General features: G+C 36.1%; 1 long non-coding RNA gene across 1 annotated transcript in view; it reads left to right on the top strand.

The window, feature by feature from the left end:
- Positions 1-18,223, top strand: part of LOC113922831 — a 41,735-nt gene that overhangs the window by 14,337 nt on the left and 9,175 nt on the right. The window contains exon 2 of the long non-coding RNA XR_003520086.1: positions 13,843-14,122. This is a non-coding gene — a long non-coding RNA (uncharacterized LOC113922831). The remainder of the gene's footprint in view (positions 1-13,842; positions 14,123-18,223) is intronic.

Genomic DNA, 18,223 nt, shown 5'->3' with positions numbered 1-18,223 from the left:
ACTTTTTCTCTCTCACTCTTCTAACCTACTCCTTTCTCCTTTTTTTCTACTCTCTCTCCTCTCTTTTCTTTTTTCCCTTCCCTTCACTCTCTTTTTCCTTTTCTCCCTTCCTTTATTCTTCTATCTTAACCTCTAACTTCTAGTCTTGCTTTTGCTTGGTTCATTCTATGATGCAATGTGGCCATTTTCCATATATAAATGTTTTCCCCCCAACTGTTTTCTTTTTGGCACCATCTGTCTTTGCACCAGACAGGTATTTCTCTCATGATTTAAGAGCTCTTACCAGCATGCTATGAAACAGATGAAATAACAGAAGAATTTCCAGATTTTCAACTTCTAACCACTTTCTCTGAATATCTCTACTGGAGAAAATGAATTCTTTTTTGGAGCATATGCTAGCTATTATAACTGTAAATTTTTAGTCCAAGTCAAAAGGAAGGGATAAGAAAAAATAAGGTAACTAACTTTTATCATTTAGAGATATTTTTTCTGTAATTAAATAGTATCAATACCTTATATTTTAATCCCATGGTACTGTACTGGTTTGCTAGTCTGCCATAACAAAGTACCACAGACTGGGTTGTTGAAACAACAGAAATAAATTTAACCAAGAAGGTAGTAGATCTATCTGTACACTGAGAACTGTAAAATATCGATGAAAAAAATTGAAGAAGACACAAATAAATGTAAATCTATTCCATGCTAATGGATTGGAAGAATTAATATTGTTAAAATGTCCATACTACATTAAATGCAATCTATATCAAAATTCCAAAGATATTACTGTAGAACAAATAACCCTAAAATTTGTATGCAGCTTAAAATGACCCTGAAAAGCCAAAGCAATACTGAGAGAGAAGAGCAAAGCTTGAGGTATATTTCTTGATTTCAAACTCTATTACAAAGGTACAGTAACCAAAATAATGTGGTACTGGCATCAAAAAAACCCACATAGATCAATGGAGCAGAAGAGAGAGCCCAGAAAGGAACCCATGCATATATGGTTAATTAATTCTCCACAAAGGAGTCAAGAATATATAATGGAGAAAGAATAGTCTTTAATAAATAGTGTTGGGAAAACTGGATAGCCACATGCAGAATGATGAAATTGGAGTCCCATTTTACATTATACACAAAAATTAATTCAAAAGTTATTAAAGACTTGGATATAAGACCTGAAACCATAAAACATTTTTTAAATTTTTTTGTTTCATAAAACTTTTAGAAGAAAACATAGAGGGTCAGCTCCTTGACATTGATCTAGGCAATGATATTTTTTGAATTTGATACCAGAAACAAAGGGGAACAAAAGCAAACATAAGCAAGTGGGACTACCTCAGACTACATAACTTCTGCACAGAAAAAGAAACCAGCAACAACATGAAAAGACAACTTGTATAATGGGAGAAAATATTTATAAACCACTAATTCAATAAGGGGGTTAATATCCAAAATATACAAGGAAATCATACAACTTGATAGCAAAAACCAAATAACCTAATTTTAAAAAGGGGCAAAGGATTTGAATAGACATACAAATGTCCAACAAATATATGAAAAGGTGTTCCCAACATCACTGATCTTCAGAAGAATGCAAATCAAAGCCACAATGAGGTATTACCTCATACCTGTTAGGATATCTAGTATAAAAAAAGACACATAATGATAAACGTAAGGATGTAGAGAAAAAGGACCTCTTGTGCGCTGGTGGAATGAAAACTGGTGCTACTACATTGGTGCAACCAATGTAAATTGGTGCAGTATGAAGTTTCCTCAAGAAATTAAAAGTAAAACTGCCATATGATCCAGAATTCCACTTCTGGATATATATCCAAAGGAAATGAAACCATTATCTTGAAAAGATATCTGTACCCCCCTGTTCATGGTAGCATTTTCACAACAACCAAGGAAACAACCTAAGTGTTCACCAACAGATGAATGAATACATAAAATCTGGCATATATACAATGGAATATTCTTTAACCTTAAAAAAGAAAGAAATCCTGGCTGTGCCCTTCGGAGAGGTAGGATGGGCCTTACCTACTGCTTAGATCCCATTTCTCAGCATCCTTTTTGTCTTCTTGCTGCACCCACCGGGAAAGGGAGACCCAGCTTTCCATTTCCACCGTCTTCCATTTGCTTCCATAGCTGCCCAAGTCTCTGAGGAAAGCCAAATGATATTTCACTTTGCCATCTGTATTTTGGACACTTTCTCATAATGGAGTTCCTTGCTTTGAGAAAGCATTGCTCAAAAAAACAAAACAAGCAAACAAACAAACAAAACCACCAAAAACCAAACACAAACAAGCACAACAAGCAGCTAGGATGTTCAGGTCCCAGCCCACTTTGTAACAATTCACAGTAAGGTCTGAGGATCATGGTAAGCATAGTTAATACTGTATTGTATAATAGAAATTTTCTAAGGAGAACTTTCATGTTCTCACTAAAAAAAAAAAAAAAAGTGAAACAAATTACTATGGACATTCATGGAAATAATGTTCACTTCCATTTGGAGAAGGCTTTGTGGAGAAGGTGACAACCTGAGCTGAGTTTTGAAAAATGATCTTGAAGAGATCATTTTAGCCAGAGCAAACAATAGAAGTGAGGCTGTGGAGACAGGAAAAAAACAAAACAAAACAACATGATGTGTACTGAAATTGGCATTTAATCCAAGCAGGCTATAATCTGGGATATCTATAATGCCACGGAAATGACTAAAATCTTGAAGGAAGTGTGCAATGAAGGAGACAAAAGGAAGATGACATTGGCTAGGGGATGCCTACTCTTAAGATACAGGTCCAGTCGAGACACTGGACAATTATGTTCAGAGAGAACTAGTCTAGTTCCACGAAGGAAGGTCAAAGGAGTCATATGCCACAGAGAAATTAAAGAGGCTGAAGTAGGTGGAGGGCATTTGGGATTGCTTTGAGATTACTAGTGATCTCTGACAATGAAGGAGAAGGAAGCCACATTGCATGGATTACATGGTAGAAAGAGGGAGTTATTTTTGTGACATTTGTGATGAAAGAAAGGCATGATAGGATGATAATTTGAGGAGAGAACAGAATGAAGAAAACTTCCATAGTAGTAAATCTTTCTGGCTGCAATCAGAGCCAGTTTCTTCTTGTTCCACAGCTAGCTGGGGCAGAATGGAAGTCAACATCACTTTCCCTAAAGACCGTTTTAGAAAAGTTATTAACAAGCAAGATATCCCCTAGTCTGTTCCCCACTACTGCTATTTCAGTAGGAATGAATCTGTCAGAGAGCCGCAGTTGGAAAAATGTCAGTGTTCACTGTTGACATAGGCATCATTGTTCATTTGAAATAAAATGTTTCCTGTACAAGGATAATGTAAAGGCAGCTTGGATTGAAATAAAAAAAAAAACCAACAACACATATATTCCCTTGTCCCTTAGGTTCAAGCTCTAAGAAGATAATGTTTTATTCCCTTTTATTAACAACAGTTCTAAGTTATTTCTTCTTACAAGTTTGCTCTTGAAAGATTATATACTGAAGATTAATAGAAACACATGTAAAAAAATCAGTAATTCCTGATTTTCTTGTGGGTATTTAATGAAAAGTCAGTTTGAAAATGAGTCTTTAAGATAATGACAGTTGGGTAGAGCAGTTTTAGAGTCCCTGTTAAGTAGAGAAAATGGACAAAAAATAAGAATGTGCACCACAAAAATCTCAAAGGTAAGAACTATATTAAGAATAGGAGTAACATATCTGAGGAAGATAAGGAAATTTGGAAAAGAGAGAGCACTAAGGAGGTAGGAAATTAGTAATTTCCTAAATAAAACACTAAGCCTCATTTACTTATCTACTCTAAACACTGAAAGCAAATTCCTCTGAATACTTGACTATTACCTCTTCAGTGAATGTTTAAGAGGTTTGAGAAAGTTTATGTGAGACTCTATTAAAGGTTTTTAGTTTTATCTCTGTTCTTAAATTATGTGAAGAGTAGAAGATGTTGGATTTTAATGACCTAGCCATGCTAAAAACATGTTCAACTAGACAAAAGCAGGATTGATTTTTCTGGTAACAAAATTTGAAGGCATTTATGTATGAATAATTATCAATTGACTTTCAAGAAGAATGAATTGTGAATAGAAAGTAATTTTTACATAAGAGTTTTATTTGGATGCAGAAACCATATAAGTATAGTGAATAAGATGTGACCTACATTATTTTCATTTAAAATGCCTACTCTTAGACCAATTTTGACCATAGCTAAATTTAAATTGGTTAAGCATCTGCCTTCGGCTCAGGTCATGATCCCAGAGTCCTGGGATCAAGATCCAGTGATCATGCTCTCTCTCTCTCTCTTGCAAAAATAAATAAATAAAATCTTTAAAAAGTATATGACCTTTAATTCTAGATGTTTAATAATTTATAATCTCTATTGAGTGCTAACTGTATGCCAGACACTTTTCTAGGCACTGGGGATCCCTAAGTGAAAAAATAGATTAAAATCTTTGTTTTCATAGAACTTACATTTTAGTAGAAAGAAAGAGACAAATAGTGAATATAACAAATAAGTAAATTATTTAGGGTATTAGAATATGTTAAGTATTATTTTTTTTTTTAAGCGGGATGAAGGGAATGAGAAAAAGGACAAAGCTTGGGTTACAGTTTCAAGTGTGGGGAGGGGTCACAAGAGGTTTTATAGGGAAGGTGACATTTGAGAAAATGCTTCAATGAGGTAAGAGATGAAATCAGGGGAGATATCTCGGGGAAGAGTATTCCAGACTTAGAAAACAACAAACGCAGTGTACCTCAAGCTGGAAGGCGCCTGGAATTTTGAGGAAAAGCAAGGAGACAAGCGTGGCTGGAACAGAGAGTAAGGAGTGAGAAGACAATAAGTACTAACGAAAAAAATCAGAGGGGCACAAAGATTTATGCGTATTGATGCCCAATGATGGGTATAACTGAAAAAATTAGGGTATCAATATGTGATGGAATATTACACAGTCCATGTTTATGAAAAATATTTAATGACCTAATAAAATGCTCATAACTTAATGGTAACTGAGACATGCTATAAAATATAATATATAAACATAGATATAGAATAGATTTACTTATGGGTATATAATTGCACCAAACTTAAGAGTAATGATTTGTTGTTCATGTTATTATGGGCAATTTTTATTTATACTGTATTTTTAAATTACTCATACATCATTTTCTTATTTTGGAAAGGATATTTCCAATCAAATTTTTCGCAAATTTAAAAAAATGTTTGAGTGAATGTTTTCAAACAACCAATGACATCAAAGAGCTGTGAATGGCAGCTATAATGTTGAGTAACTAGTCTGTGGTAATTTGTGCAGTTGTTCAGCAAGTACTCACTCCCCTCCCCATCACACTGTAGGTGGAGTATACTTCAGCAATCTCAGGATATTGGGCTTGGTCTTGTGACTTGCCTTGACCAATGGAATGTTGGTAGTCATGATGTGAGTGGAAGCTTTAAATGTGCTTGGTTCTTAATTTGGCTTGGTCCTGACATTCAGTTATGTGCCATGAAGGGAGCGCGCGTTGGGTAGATCAAACATGTAGAACAAACCTGAACTTATCTTATAGACTGAACCCAAGCCAGAAGCAGAGCCATCTAGCTGAGCCCAGTTTAAACAGATGAAATGCAGTTGACCTGTAGATCTTTGGGCTTGAGTAAGTGCTTGTTTTTGTAAGCCGTGGAATTTGGTTTGGTTTGTTATGTAGTGTTACTGTAGCAATAACTAATACGTAGTGTGTTTTTATTGGTCAACTTATCTAAAACTGTAATACATAAACAGAAGATTGAAAAGAAAAGATACAAGGTTTTTATTCTTGTGGATTTTTATCTCTGGCACAGGATCTGAACGGTGACCTGTTTGTTTACGCATTGCATCATTAATGGAATTGAATATTAATCTAATATGCAAGTAAATTCTGGTATCAAAGGCAGGGTAGGTTAGATTACGATAAAATTGTGTAGAATCATTGCGGTTGCCAAAGTGGCCTGGATACCAATCCTCTTAGCATCAGAGTTCCAACTTCTCCCTCTGCCCAATCTGTTTCCGTTACTCTCCCACTGGGGCTGTTCCTGAGATCACTCAGCTGTGAACCTCCTGCATGCAAATCTCCGTCTCTGAGTCTGTTTCCCGGGGAACCTGACTTAAGGCAAACAATATGTGTAGTTTTATATTCTATATGTAAAAAATAGTGAGCTGACACATGTTTTCTACACACACATGTACATACTTGTACATGCCTAGAAAAATTCTGAAACGATATAGTAACTTGTTGCAATGGAAATGAGGATAAGGGGATTGTCAGTGATAGGATTTACTTTTCTCCATACCTTTTTGTTTGAAATTTTCCAAGAGTTTACATTGCTTTTCTAATAAAGCCCTTTAAAGAAGATTTCTTTAAAAGACAAAAACAAATATGATAACAAGCTCTTGGAAAGCTCTACTAGGGTAAAGAGGTGAACAAAAGATCTATTGGCTATCAACCAATTAATTTTGCCAAGGGCATGGTGTTTGGTCGTATAAAATTCCTTAATATTTCAACACTAAATATACCTAAGTATATAATACCCAAAGATACCTAATTTAAGGGGCTCAAGAAACAATTTCCTTGTTCTCATGTAATATTATTTTTATTTTAATAACACAGGATCAATATAAAGAAGTTAAATAATGCAAAAAGTTAAAAAAAAAGTTAAAAAAATTACTGCCAATCCCACTGTATAAAAATAACTTCAGCCCAGATGTCTTTCTACACATATATATATACAGATGGAAGCATAGGTATATAAATTGGTGAAAGCAACTTTTTAATGAGACTATAGTCCAAATTACAATATTAAATTTAAATTTATTTGCGTTCAAGAGAAATGAAATTGCTGGGATATTGTATTCTAAAAGATCTCTCTAAGCTTACAAAAGATAATAAAACACATTAAGAAGTTGGAGTCATTCTTAAAAATTACTTATTTCCATTTTAAGCAGTATCGATTGAAGTCCTTGCTATGGGAAATGAGGTCATTACTAACAATAGCTAACACTTATTGAGTGATTACAACGTGCCAAGCACTATCCTAAATGCCTTAAGTGTATTAAATCACATCATCCCTAAAACAAACCCATGAGGTAGAGATATCATCCCCATTTTTAAAATGAGAAAACTAAGCTAAGAAAAACTCACTTAATTGCCCAGGGCCACACTACTAAGAAAGCAGCAAGGCTAGAATTCAGATCTGAGCCCAGAGCCCTGGGTCCTAACTCCCACTTGTCTCCTTTCACATTGGTGCCTGCATCCCCCCTGGTTAGTGGAACTCTGTTTCGCACGGTCAGACTGTATATTACTTCTAATGTTTTGCCTGCCATTGCTTTTTGACCACATTAGTTTAGTATTTATTCCGGAGTTATGTGGATTTCATCCCATCCCATCCCAGGCTCTTGACATGGATTTTCCATTTCTGAGTTCAGTAATTTGATTTTTTTTTTTTTTTTTTTGCTTCACCTCCTCCTCCTTCTTCTTCTTTTCTCCCAGTAAGAACCCAGGACTTCTACATTCCTAGAATTCCTTCAAATTTGTATGGTCTGTTTGATGTTCTGACATCTTGGTTGAGTGTAATCTCCTTGGGCTATATGGGGTTTTTTTTCCTTTAGAAATTTTCTTCATATATTTCTCCCCTATGTTTTGGCTTGGGTCATGCTGTCCCACATTTTTTTTTCTTTTTCCTTTTCAGAGATTTTTTTTTGTTTTCTGCCTGAGGCTTAAAGAATTTCTTCTTTTCCTAACTTTTCCTTTCTTTGTTTCTCTTTCTCTCTTCCCCCTTTTTTCTTCTGTGTTCTCTATTTTTAAAATATAATGATTGTACTAAGCTATGGCTTGATTAGTGTTACTCATATGTGTTCAGTGTGCTGAAATCAGTCTTTATTTGAGGGTTATTTGTTGGCAGTAGTTCTTTGAAGGCTTTTAGTTGCATTTGTTAAATTCTCTAGGGTCAGGAGGCCTTCTGTTGAATTACGGGTATTTATGCTCCTTACCTATTTGTTTACATTTGATTGTTTCAATACCCACCACCCCTTTCTTATTTCTTTTAATCTAGTGATTGATTTTACTGGTGACTTATTCAAATTTTTTGTCTATTTCAGTAATTCAATTTTCATCCCTGTCTATTCTGTTTCTAATTTATTTGCTTTATCTGTGATGATGCTGTTTTGGCCCACAATTAAATTCTTATAATCTCTTGTTTATTCTGCTATTCTTCTCTTATCATTTTGTTTTTAGTTCTTATTTTATTTATTAACATAGTAGACTGTCTTCCCACTTCTTTTCACCTTTCTCTTGTTTAGGTAGTATTGTTCAGAACTTATCTTTCCTCTATTATATTTAATTCTTGATTCTCTTTCCACTGTCCCTAAGAGGAGTTGATTTTCTTTTCTGTGATACAATTTAAAGATGTTTTCTACAGCACATGGCATACTCTGAGAAAGGGATTACGCAGAGGAAATGGTCTCCAGTATTTGTAACAATACCTAGGCTGTGCTCTCATATCTTATGTTTTCTTAATGTTCTGTACTGGGCTTATCTATAGGATAAGCTATCTGCTCTAAGAAGTAATTCTCAAACCTTGGAGATTTAATATAATAAAAGTTTATAATAGTTCACTTATGTTCTAGTCCAATGAGGATATTGTGGGGAAGAGGACCATAGTCATTCAGGGACTAAACTCCTTTTATCTTGTGAGGCTATCATCTTCAACCTGTGACTTTTATGGTCATTAGGGAAAGGGAAGAGAAGGTAGAGGATCTCACATGGTTCTGGAAGTGGCATTTGTAACTTTTGCCCACATTCCATGGGCTGAATCTTGGTTTCATGGCCCCAAGGTAGTTGCAAAGTGGCTCGGAGATTCAGAGAAAATGTGTGTTCCAGAGGAACAGTAGGTGGATTCGGTGAACACAGGTTCACTCCCTGCTTTGGTAATCATAAAATAGTTGTGAAGAGTGAGTACCATCAGGCTGCTGATCCATTCTTCAATCCGGTGTGACTCATCTTGGTTAGTGTCCCCATTGAACCAGTTTCTCCCACCACTCATTTCTACGACAAAATAAGATGACTCACTTAACTTTATTCCAAAAGCTAAGTATTGGAATATTACAGAGAATTCTCAGGGATTTGTGGACTCAGTAGTATAGAGGGGTAAGACGGCTAGTTCCCTTCTCAGCTGGACCAGCTGCACCACACCTACTCATCAACCTAATGAATTTTACTTCCATGTTAGTCTGCAAAATTTTTCAAACAAGCCAATCACATCCTCCAGTGTGAAGCCGAAGGCACCTCATCCACTTGTTACTACAAAGCCTGACTTCCATAGCTCTTGTTGGCTCACTCTGCTCCTGAGCGTAATCCCCATGTGACCCTGCAGGGCATATGGTGTCCTCCTCCCCTGGGGTGTGAGTTACATGACTAATGAATTGCTATCATTCTTATCTCTCCAGTGTTTGGTGTCATGTGTTCAGCCATCTCACACTATTTAGGGTGAAGAATCCCTCCTTTACTAATGAGGTGAATAGGAAATGGTCAGTACAGGAGGGTTAGGAGCCTTACCACACGGGTTTGCCCAATTTTGCTTCAGCATCTTGTGGTTTCTTTCCTTCTCATCATCTTTGTTAAGAACACAATATTAGATGGCACCTGTTTCATTGTCTGGGTTTTTGTTTTGTTTTGTTTTGTTTCAGCTAGTCAAATGTCACGGAGACACAATTTTGAAACTACTTTGTTTTGTTTCAAAATTCTTTATACACAGTGATTTTGCAGAAAACTGTAGAAGGACAATGTGTAGAAGTAAGGGTATCCAGGGGCAACCAGCATCAATATCATTATTGGACATGAACAGTAAATGAGAAGGGAGGAAACTCTAAGGATGAGATTATTTGTATACTGCATTAGAAAGAGAACAAAAACACCTCATAAAAATAACAGAAACATAAACACTTTAAAAACTGAACTCAGTGAAGCTATTAAAGTGTCTGAACCATATGATGTCATTTTAATTTCATCATGCTGAAAATTTTTATATTTTTATGAGAGGACAATACGTTGATGCCATCAAAGATAAACTAGGGCTACTGAATTCCTCAGAGCACAAGACAGAGCAAACACACCCCCAGGGAAACTGTGTCCTAGGATTTAACTCTGCTTCTGAACAGTTATGCAGCTAGTCATGCATAGACGTTTGAAACGCATGAATGGATCACTCTTGAATTAGCACCCTGTATTCCTTCTTAATCATATAGCAAGTAGAATAGGCACCTTCTTAAGCGATGCTCTGAGAATTCCTACCCCAAAAGGTCAACCTACCAACTTATAATTTCCATTTTAGCCTTCTCACCTTAGGGTCTGCAAGAACTGTTTGGTCTTCAGTGCCTCAAAGGATAAGGAGGATTTCAACAGAAAGAATGAGTGGGTAACCATGCCTTTATTATGGAGAATTATTGGTTAAAAAGTTCTTGACTTAAACTAGTTAGGGCAAGAAGCTCTAATTATAAGCTTGTATCAAGTACCAATAATAATAATAATAGCTAAGATGTATGAAGCAATTACAAAATATTAGGTTTATTGCTAAGAATTAACATAAATTATCATATCTAATACATCAGCAAAAATATAGGTGCTTTTATTATCTTTATTTTGCAGATAAAGAAACTGAGGCTTGGAGAAGCTGAGTAAAGGGCCATGGGCATACAACTAACAAGTTCCGTGACTGAGAATCTAACCTTAGATTTCTGACTCTGCTCTCAACCTATGCTCTCTGAGTATTCTGGGCTGTAGGAAAGAACACCTGGAACAAAGATTACTTGGGCTGTCTGCTTCAAAAATGGTTTATCCCGAATTCTAACTTAATTGATAATTTATTCATCCAACTTTGGTCTTGGGACTGTGTTAGATATTGTGAATATAAACATGAATGTGAGAGAACCCCTTCCATCAAGTAGTTCATGGCCCAATGGAATGGTTAGACAATAGAGAATTGAAAATACAGCATGGTAAGGACTATGTAGGGACAAGCAAAGAATGCTAGGTACCCTACAGCTAGCATTGGGAGGTTTTTATGACTGGCAGTGGGGGCACCACACTATGATTTGTCCTTTCTTAGAAATTCTAAGAGGTACAGTATTGCCTCTCCCTTTCTTTTTTGCTGTTCACAATTAAATAAAAATAACCAGAAAAGCCACACAATGGTTAAGAGTCAAGTTCACATTGATTTGGACACATCTGCCTCAAATTTCAAGTGTTCATAGAAAATGAGAATATTAGGAAATCCAATTATTTCCCTTAGGAGCAGGAAGAAAATGTATCCCTAAAGACTCTTAGCAAGGGGAAGGTAGGGAGAACTTGGATTTGGATCTGCTTTTAGTTGAAATGAGGCCTTTAAGAAACTTTTGACAACCACAGAAAATAGTTTTATCTAAATAGCTTCACTGTCTGTCCCCTATTTTTCAAAGAAAAAAAAAAAATCATCCCTACAATCACTTCTTGGAATTGTCTTATTTTCCAGCAATTTAAGCTCTAATGAAGTCCTGTGTAGAGAATGTGGCTATAGTTTGAGTGTACATGTGTGTAGGTGCTGATAATTTTGCATTTTCTTTGGAGGTGGAGAAGGAAAACAATTCAAGCCGAGAAAATTCTGAAATTGTCATTTTTAAAAATTTTATTAAAGAATTTTGTTAACCCATTGTCAAAAAAATACTGTGTGACTTTGGTCTAGTTGCTTAACCTCTCAGAACCTCATGTTTTCTCACTTGTACTTCTTAGGTTTGCTCTGAATATTAAATGAGATAGTGACATTGTTTTCTAACCATCTTTCCTTTTACTTTCCACATAGCCTTTACCACCTGTTGATATATTGTTTATCAGCTTGTTTGCCTTCTCCCCTCTAGTATATACATTATATCCAGGAAAGCCTGGATCGTATCTACTTTCTTCATTACCATAACCCATGTACAAAGAATAGTATTGGGCACTTAGTAATCGAATAAATGAATAAATGACAGCAAAGCACTTAGTACAGTGTCTAGCTCATAGTACACATTCAATAAAGGTGAGCTTTTATGATTATCATTATTACCTGACATACATTTGCATTTTAAAAGTGGCAAAACTAGCCTTAGTTATGAGGGAGAATTGGCTAACGTTTGGATTGTGTGTCCTTGTTATCTTCTGCCCGGTCCTGTTTCTTTGTTAGTCTTAGTTTTTGACTGCCCTAAAACGTATTAGGTGAAAGATTTACCTGGAACAGTGGCTCTAGCAACAGAGGTATTTGGGGGAGGGGAAGTGAGAAAGCTCAGAACTGGCTGAGGGAATTGTTGGTGCAAGCATCTCTTTCTATTCTTCACCCCCCACCACACATCTCTTAAATCACACCAGTAACCTGCTGCATTCGGACTGTCACACAGCTGGATGATGTCTTCTAGGCTTATAGCCTGAACGCTCTCTAGCATGAGATTTGATTACTTGTGTTGCCTTGAACCAAATCTCCTTAAGCAGATGCTGGTTAGGGCAACGAGTGGTCACAATCCTGACACACACATGGGGTTTGATGACTCACGAGTGCTCCTTCCCTTTAACCAAAATTCTGACAAAGATGCCGTCTGAAATCATCTCCTTTTATTCAGTTTCATTGTACAACCTCAGAGGTAGTTTAAGTTGCTTTAGGTCATTAACCCAGATGCTGTTTTCTGTTTCGTCAGAGAAATATGCAGATATCTTTTTATGGGTTTTAATATCTGAACTATTCATCTATTTTGTTTTAGATACCAATGATCATGTCTCCATGTGATCTATGTATAATATTTCCCCTATGGGATATGTCTCATTTACTTTCAGTATTCTTTCAATTACATTTCATTTTGTTTTGATGAAAATCATTGATTTATAATTGCTATCAAAGGCTTCTTTATCTGATGTAGCTGAAGAATTGCTACCAGAGCAGGAAGCTATAAAACAACAACAACACAGCTTTGTGAGGATGGTCCACGTTCCCAATAAAGATTAAATGTCTGCTAAATCAATAATGGTGAAAATGCTAGAATATATTATTTCTGAAATGAGATGCTATGTAAATGTGTCTAAATTCATACTTCTTCTATTGCAGGTTCTTATTATTTTAAACAACATGTATCTGTTTAATATTGATCTGCATGATTGTTTCATTAAATAAAAGAATCGTCCATATTTGGTCCTTTCTTCCTGTACTTTCCCTATTGCATTTGTAAATTATTTTCAATTAAGAGGAACTAATCGCAATAAAATAAAATGCTCTCTTCAGTTTTCCTGAATATTTCTACTGATACTATTTTGAAGATGAGGGTAATGCCATTTGCCCGATCAACATTTTTTTCTATTTTAGTCCTGGAAGAAGGCTGATATATTAGGATATTTACCTCTATTTTTTTCCTGTGTGCATTAAAAAAAAAAATTCTCAAAAGCCTTATAGAAACAATGTTATTTTGTGTGTGATTGAGTTTAAAATAACACTCATATCAATTTCCTGTTCAAGTACCATAATTATATGGCAAAATTTGATTTTTGTGATTTAAAGTTTGTTGTTGTTATCCCCATTTTTGCAGATTCAATCTCACGGCTTCGAATTCACGATGTCTGGCAGCTATTTAAATAACAAATGAGAATAATCATAGAGCAGGATTATCATCTCTTCAATTCTAGGTATCAAACTTCCCTTAATTGCTTTAGAAGCCACATAAACCATTGAGTCTCACGTAACATTGTTTTACAAGTAAAATGCATTAGTCTTTTACATAAAATTGTTGTTCTCTCTCTCAGATCACTTGCTCTGGGGTAGCTGGCTGCCATGTCCTGAGGAATCTTCAGAATCTCTATGGAGAAGCCTACCTGGTGAGGAACAGAAGTCTTTGGCTGATAGCCAGTGAGGACGGAGGCCTGCTGCCAACAGTGACATGAGTGACCTTGGAAGTGAGTCTGCTAGCCCCAGCCAAACTTTCAGATAACTGCAGCCCTACTGACATCTCGATGGCAGCTTCATGAGAGACCCTGATCAACAACCACCCAGCTAAGTTGCTCTTGAATTCCTGACCAACAGAGAGTGAGATAATACATATTTGTTGTTTTAAACCTCTAAGTGTTGGGGTAATGAGTTATGCAGCAATAGATGACTAATGTCATCTAGCACCAAAAAGAGGTGGCTTTGATAACAATGGTGGTGTGGCATGTTGGAGTGAAAAAGAGCATGAGCTAGCTAGTTCACCCCCATGCCCAAATCTTTTTGGTTAGGAACTAAGATCTGAGAAAGGAGCCGAGGGCTAATGTGATGGAGCCTGTGGTAGGGTCTGCAGGGTGGACTAGCCATGCTAAGGCAACAGACTCCATGTTACACCAGCTGAGGACAATATGGGAGACAGTGGAGATAGAGGTAATGCCCAAGGTCAAGTAGCCCAAGCTTTAACCCTAACTGCAGTCATACCTAAGAGAGTTCAGAACACCCTTCCTCTCCCACAGGGACAAGACAAATCTCTCAGGAACTTATAAAATCTCAAAAACTTGGGGCGAGAGCCTGGGGGGCACAGTTGGGTGAGCATCCAACTCTTGGTTTCATATCAGGTCATGATCTTGGGGTCATGGGATTGATCCCTGCATCGGCCTCTGCAATCAGCATGGAGTTTGCTTGAGATTCTCTCACCCTCTCCCTCTGCCCCTACCCGCCCCCTTTTAAATCTTAAAAAAAAAAAAACTTTACACAAGGGTATAAGGGGGCAAAGGAGAAGAGAGAGTTGAGAGTCGTAAGAGATTGAGTTTTAAACTGAAAGTGACTAAGTTACCTTGAATTGGCAAGAATGAACTTTTCACCAAAGAAGCAAATTAGGGGCTTTAGAATAAAATTAATTTCAGTTGTGGAGAAATAAAAGTTACTTACAGACTTTTGCAATATTTGCAGTTACAAATTTTTACACCCACTATTTCACAATTGATAGGGACACCTTTATTCCAGAGCAAGATAAAAGAAATAGATCATTGGTATCACAGAAGAGCAACACCAATTTTCTTTGTTTAGAGAGAAATTATTTGAATTATTTTTGGGAAATAAGTAATTTTGGAGAACATGCTCTCTTGCTCTGTGCTAATGATGGCTAATACTTGTGATGTATTCACAGTGTTCCAGAGAGTTGTTCTCACCATTTTACAAACACTAAACTCATTCTGTACTAACAGCAAATCTATTCTGTGCTTATTACTATCAGCCCCATTTTAAAATAGGGAAACTAAGGCACAGGAAGAGCAAGGAAACTGCCAAGGGTCATAGCCAGTCTGATTCTGGAGTATATGAACTTAACCACTGCCTTCTCATGCTCCTCAGGATATATCTTATATTTCTTCAAAGACTATTTCCAGGACATCAAGCTTATGCTGAGCATTTTGACTAAGTTGGAAAAATGAAAGATTTGAACTCAGATTTAATGTGGATCCTCCTGATGACACTAGACAAAGAGCTTATTGGCTGGTCTCTAAAATAGGATTAACTGCACTCATCTACATGCACAGATATTTATGGAGATTATTCCATTAGTATCTGGATTTCACTTTAAAGGTGAATAGCATTAGGTGTCCTGGCTGTGGAGTGAAGAGCCACACAGATCTTTAAGGACTGGCTTGTAAACATGTAATCAGAAGATCTGGTGCTGCCTGAGAATCCAGAGCAGGTTTTAAATAGCTTACAGAGGGCTCAGCTGGTCTTTCCTGGTCCAAGTTATCAAAAATAGTTTCCTAGTTTATGTGTGTGACCTTCCCTGGCCACAGACACAGAGCCATAAAGACTATTCTGCCTTTGCCTGTCTCTGGAGGCAAGAACAAACTCATGACTTTTTCAATATGAGCCATTCTTTAAAAATCGAGATAATCGTAAACATGGTGTGAGCATACAGCCCTGTGAGGCCCATGGATTTCCCTGAATTCAGTGGACTCACTCTTTCTACAAAACACCTCTAAGGTGAAGAACAAGGCCTCATTGGCCAGGCTCTGCCTCCATCAGAATAGTCAGCCAGAAACAGAGACAGTCATAGAGAGAGGCCTGAAGTTCGTCTACAGACAACTAGAGAAACTCTAATACTAGTCATTAATTCGTTTTAGCTAACTTGTCTAATAATTTCCTGGAAGACGCATTTAATATGATCCAATTGCTTTGCTCCTTTCTTGTTAGGCCTGGAAGATAGGTTCCAACATTTCTAAATCTATTTTATGAACTTTCTCCCTGAGAAATCTGTATGTGAAGGCAGTGGAGAAGAAGAAAAATGATTGCAATGCTGAGTTATCTTCTAGAATGCTAGTCATGTGGAAATATTGTAAAACACAAAAAAGAAATGAAATAAAACTAGAGGATAAATATTCAAAATACTTAGGGAGCCACACTTTGGCACTATTCTCCACTTAAAAAATGATGCTACTTTGGTCCAGAAAAAAATATATTTCAGTATTCTTTTCTGTAAAGGGATTTCTAAGTTGCCACCTGGTAGAACTTGGTATATTCATATATAATACTGGGTTTTGATCTTCTAATAACATTGTTAATCAGCAAGGGAATTGATTTAATTTTCTAGGTGAGTTGGTTGGAATTTAACACTGTTTATTTTGCCAGTAGATATTTTCCTGGTAGACACAGATGTTGAAGGAAAGCAAGTTCTCCTAGAAAGAGGTTTGCAACACTAGGTATGATTGGCATTTTGGGTACACTACAAAGTAGGAACCTAAAGGTTAACCTACTTCCTTGAATACTTAGTTCTTTTGAAATAAAAACTTCTTATAATTTATTATGGAGCTCTTGAACTTGATTTACTTCATAATTAGGATCTTAGGACAAAGAATTAAAAACAGATCTTTAAAAACTATTGCTGACAACTGTTGGCTGGCTGACCCAACCGTTCTTCCTACCCATGGATCTGGAGAATTTTCATAAATTTTCTTGATTCTCTGGCAAAAGAAACATGCAAGGCAGCACTGCCATTCTCCTCTTCCTGTTGCCCTGGTTGCAGGTGTTTCGCCAATGCTCTAGAAGCCATCTTGTGACTGTTAGGAACCTTAATGGAGGAAAGCCACAGAACTGATGTCTACCTCAGTTTTCCTCTGATGCAAGAAAAGAGATGACTATATTTTTAAAGGCCACCCAGGTTTCTTATAAGTTGATTTGTATGTAGTCCTAACTCATACAATAAAATATAATTATACCAAATATGGTTATACCAAAGACTTAGAGGAGGATGATATTGAAGCCAAACTGGACATTGTCCCATTTTTTTCAACGCAGTGAAGACTTTCAAGACCAATTTCAAAACTGAAAAGTGCATTTACTAGTTTGTTATATCCCCTTTCCATTTACCATCTTTGTCCTTATAAGTCTAATTGTAAGTACCACCTCATATGATCCGGACAAACTGTATTTATTTTATATAAAAGGTGGTCTTTATAAATTCATTTCCCTTAAAACATTACTATAGATCAAAATAAAAACTTCTACTTTGAAAGAACTCTTGAGATTTGAATAGTACAATTTAATGAACAGCAAAAGGATAAATTAGATCTTCTTTCTTCCCCCATCCTTTCTTCTCTATTTCATTCTTTCCAACTCTTTCTTTCCTCTCAGTGTTTTTCTTTATTTAGTCTTCTCATTATCCATGTTTCTATCTTTCTTACATTATCGGTGTAATGTGATATATTTTTCATAAAGAATATTGATATTTTTCTTAGTATTTATGTATTGTTTTTTGTGGCAGACATTTTTTCCTTATGCATTTTGTGGGGGATTTTGCCAACATGTAACACAACAGAGCCAGTAGTGGAAACGTTTTTTAAGTTTTTAGTTTCAAATAATTATCCTCCATTTTTTTTCTGTAGAAATACAATCCTTGTTTGAAGTACATGCCGTTGTGTCACAGTTGTGGATTTTTGGCCCAAGCCAAAATATGAGATCACAAATGATAATTACATTGGATTATTTGCCAATATTTTTCCACTCACGTGTATAAAAATACCGTGTATTTTAATGTTATACCTACTGGCTAAATAATGTAACTCTGTCAGTGTCTGAGAAACAAGATAGGATTAAGTAACATAATTTGGTATGTTTAAATGTTTTAAACTGAACAGGATCAGAAAACACGCTTAATACTGAGTAAAACATATTGAAAGCAAGCCTATA

Source organism: Zalophus californianus, chromosome 4 (genome assembly GCF_009762305.2).
Source record: "Zalophus californianus isolate mZalCal1 chromosome 4, mZalCal1.pri.v2, whole genome shotgun sequence".
Classification (NCBI taxonomy): domain Eukaryota; kingdom Metazoa; phylum Chordata; class Mammalia; order Carnivora; family Otariidae; genus Zalophus; species Zalophus californianus.
The sequence above is the reverse complement of the archived record's forward strand: the minus strand, read 5'-3'. Positions and strand labels throughout refer to the sequence as shown.